Below are 4,516 nucleotides of genomic sequence, written 5' to 3' on the forward strand. Positions count from 1 at the left end.
TGGGCGTTGATTTTACGGTGAGGGGACTTTCTTTTATATAGATGATAGATAGATAGATAGATAGATAGATAGATAGATTGATTGATTAAAAGAATTGACTATGCAATACAGTCTCTTAAGTGTAGCAATAAGAGAACAAAGAAGTTAACTTTTCTATGTAATACATTGAATACCTTGGTATTAGATGACCACTCTCTTGCAGCATAAAAGGGCTGTGGTGGCTCAAGTGGTTAAGACGCTGAGCTGCAGACCAGAAGGTCGGTAGTACAGCAGTTCGAGACCCAAGTGCCACGTGGCGGAGTGAGCGCACATCTCTGGTCCCAGCTCCTGCCAATCTGGCAGTTCGAAAGCAAGAAATTGCAAGTAGATAAATAAGTGCCACTTCGGTGGGAAGGTAACAATGTTCCACGCGCCTCAGCCAGCCACATGACCACGGAAACGTCTTCAGACAGCACTGGCTCTCAGCGCTGGTTCTTCAGCTTGGAAACGGAGATGAGCACTGCATCCCTAGAGTTGGATTCAACTGGCTTTCGAGCAAGGGAAACTTCTACCTTTGCCTCTTGCAGCATAAAATTCAAGCAGTAACATGAAAGCATTCTATACATTGCAGTCCATCGTGATGAAACATAACATATCTAAGCATACTAGCATGGCATTAGAGCGGCTCTCTCTGGCCTGTACCCTTATTATAGCTTTCTACCTTATGGCATCAGGTGGTCTCTCAGGTCTAATCTAAACTCTTCTTCCCAGGAACTTTCCAAAGGGTGTTGGCAACTGCTCCTAATTCCCCCCTCCCATCTGGTTATACAACTGAGCACAGGTTTTCACGATATGCCTGAGTTACCACATTCTTGCTATGGTAGTTGCAGAAACACTGAAATCGTGAACACTTGAGCGCTGGACTAGGCCTTCTAATATTCACCCTAACCCTTGAGGGGAAATTAGGGTGCTTAGTCTCACACAAATCTTGCAAAGTTTCCCACAGGATTCAAGCCCTTCAGCTGGCGACGACAGGGATCCTGAGACCTTAAAGATATCATACATATGTTCTAGAACTATGCTGTGTCTCCCAAAGGATAAACACCCATGTCTGTATTAACACAAAAAGATACCATTCTTTGGCTACCAGTGCTAAATTCCAGCACTTTTAGAAAGGCATTCACTCTTCAAACCTATTTGGTATTTGGAATCTTTCACAAGACTGCTGGCAAATGATGTCAGTGAGCATTTTCACTCCCAAATCCATGTAAATTGTTTCACAGCCCTTATGCCACAATAAATTTCTTAGTCTTTGAATTGTCACAAGACGCTTTGCTGTTTTGTCTCCAAATAGTAGACTAAATTTTGAATAGGGTGAATGACTACTGTCAAGCCAGCATCACGCAGGAAATGCCATTTGAAATGAGGTTCAGAGCCAGTGTGGGTATAGTGGTTAGAACACCAAGAAAGCACTGTGGAGAGCCAGGATTCTTTATCCTGCTTAGCCATGAAACACACTTGTGTGACCTTGGATCAGTCACAGCCTAAGCCTAACCTATCTCACAGGGTAAAATGGGGAAGGCAGAACCGTGTGCGCTGCTGGCAGGGCTCTTTTTGTAGCAGGAACTCCTTTGCATATTAGGCCACACACCCCTAATGTATCCAGTCCACCAAGAGCTTACAGAGCTCTTCTTACAGGAGCTACTGTAAGCTCTTGGAGGATTGGCTACATTAGGGGTGTGTCGCTTAATATGCAAATGAGTACCTGCTACAAAAAGAGCAGATGGGCAGAGTAAAGATGAGAATAGACGAGGAAAGTGATAGGATCGGATGAAAAGCTATACAGTACAATGCAATGGCAAATTCTGAAGCTTCTATGTTACTGCATTTATTTGGAAAGTGCTTAAAGTTTTCTCTCTTGTTCATTTTAGTTTTAATACCACGTATTCTCTATCTTTATTATAGTTATCACATGTGTTTGTTTTCCTTATCCTGTTCATTATTCATTATTACTTTTCACTGGTGACAAACACATTAGTGCAGAACACATTTTGAGTTGAATCTAGAGTAAAATTTCTGCTTGTTCTTGTGCAAGCAAAGATGCAAGAAAAAGACCACAGTAACCCCTTAAGCTAAATCAAGCACTATGTACCATTTGCATTTCCATTATGCAAGGCATTTCACAACCAGCCTTTGGTTTTCAAGAAGTGAACCTAGCAGCTTCTTCATTCTCAGAATGGCTCTCCGAAGTATTAGATGGAAGGAGGTGATTGTTGTCATTCTTGAGGCAATTAAATAAAGCCCTGGAATTTTTCTGCTAATGAGTACCTCTCCAGGGCTCTACTGTACACTGGGCCAGGATAAGGGACATAATGATACTTGGAAGTATCACATGACAGTTCCTCCAGATGCATTGCAAATGGAAATGGCTGAAGGCTGACTTAGTGGGTCATCACAAGATGTTGAACAAGATCTTGTGTATGTATTCCAAGTATCATTGTAAATGTGAACAAATGAGGATGGGACCAAGAAATGTTGTACATGATCTTTCACAATCCCTTCTGCAAGCAGAACTCTGCTAAGTAGATTTCTTCTTCTGTTTGTACTTCAATGAATCCAGCTGTTTGTCTGTAAACCCCCCAACCTGTTGGATAAAATTCCCATAGATTGTATCCCCCTCTCAAGGAATCCTCCCTACTGAATTTCAGATAGATAAGAGAAAAGGTTCCCAATGTATAGGCAGTAAAAAGTCTCAAACAACCCACACAAATTTGGCAGCTCCCAGTCCCAGATAGTGGTCACAAACAATATGTAATGGGAAGGATCCTCATATACAAGCCCACTATATAAATGAAATGGAACCATACAGAACCATACATCTTGATGCACTCTGGTGCCTAAAACATTTTTTCCAGTCTAGCACCAATGCCACAGCTGGGAGAAAAACTGTTTAAGCACTGGAGTGCTGCAAGGTAAGGCCCAGAGGAAGGCCCAGAGGAAGCAGGGTTTAGCTCCTGTTTTTCATTAACTGGTTTTCTTTAAGAATCGATCCCCATCTCCCAGTGCTATATAGGGGCACACAATTCCCCAAGTCTGGGTTATCTTGTAGAAAACTGAACTCAGGTAAGGCATTTCTGGTGAATCAGCTCCCTCAGACTGTTTTCAGGTTTCTCTCCCATGATCTCCAAAGAATAATGCTGGAGCATGCAAAGCAGTTAGGTGAAAGGGGATGGACATCACACCAGGCCCCACATTTGGGGGCTCCAGGAACAGGCAACACCTGGTCAAAAGTGGCATGGGCAAAAGTATCCCAGTAAAGTTCCTTTGTAAGACTGCATTTCTTGCAGTTTAGAGAGTCTATCACTTGTATGAATGATGCTATATTCTACATAGTTCTGTAGAATTAGGATTCCAACAGCTTTATCTGTCTGTGTTAACGGTAATTATTCTTCAGTAATTGTTCTTCATGCTGTTCATAAAATCCTATATTTCTTCAGAAAACAAGGAACATACTCCATGTTATTCTTCAGTTCTTAGCTACATGTGACATGATATGTCCAGTGGCCCCCCAAAAATTCTCCTGCATAAACCCCATTACTTACTTAAATGATACCAGTCACTTAACCTATAGGTTTTGAGTAGTGCCGCATTAGAATCCACATAAACCAGGCTAAGCTATTGTCTTAAAATAATTTTCTGTCTCCTATAATGTATTGGGGGGGGGGGGTTGCAACAGCCAAAGTAACCTCTGAATCAACCCCAGCCAAAAGTCTCCCCAATTGTTCTCCCACTGGTGCATCTACCATCCCATACAAATCTCTCACATTTGAGAAAAAGGGACATTCCAGCAAACAGTGTTCCAGTCTATCAATTTTCCCAGAGCACATAAGCATAGCCTCTCAGAATAGGGCACCTTCTTGTAATGACCATCCGTTACTTGAGATGGCATAGAATTCAACCTAGCAAGCATAAAAGCTGTCCTAATTTGGGGCACAGTCAACTGTTTAATGTACAGTAGGAGACTTCTGAGATAGGACAATCCCAAGTAAGTGCGAGAGCAAACTCTGTGTGCTCTAATATGAGAGTTTAGAAAATCCAAATTATATTAATAATCCAAAATTAACTTTCTAGCACTCTCCAAGCCCATCTATATATCTAATAGCCAAGTTGCCCCTTCTGTGCGGATATCTAAATCCGCACATCGGGGGCACCTGGGGGGCAGGGAGATTTTCCTGCACACGTGGTGCAATGCCCAGGTGTGCAGAAAAATATTAAAAGTTGAAAAAAATATTTAAATTAGGTAAAAAGTAAAAATTAAATGAGCGTTCCCTGCACACGCGCAGAGAACGCTCTGGGAACTGGCGGGCCAGCGGCTGGAAGGCACTTAGGCCTCGCCGCTGGAGCCGGGGTGGGTTGGGGGAAGGAGATCGGCCGGGCCCAAGACAGGAAGGGGGGAGGAGATTGGGAGGCCCGAGTGGCCAGAAGCCACTCAGACCTCGCCGCCAGAGCGCGGGGGGGAAGGTGATCGGTGGGTCCT

General features: G+C 43.2%; 1 protein-coding gene across 1 annotated transcript in view; it reads left to right on the top strand.

Annotated features, from left to right (window-relative positions):
- Positions 1–4,516, top strand: part of SASH1 (SAM and SH3 domain containing 1) — a 286,676-nt gene that overhangs the window by 279,292 nt on the left and 2,868 nt on the right. The window lies entirely within an intron of this gene.

Source organism: Gekko japonicus, unplaced genomic scaffold (genome assembly GCF_001447785.1).
Source record: "Gekko japonicus isolate JY-2015 unplaced genomic scaffold, Gekko_japonicus_V1.1 scaffold1536, whole genome shotgun sequence".
Lineage (NCBI taxonomy): Eukaryota > Metazoa > Chordata > Lepidosauria > Squamata > Gekkonidae > Gekko > Gekko japonicus.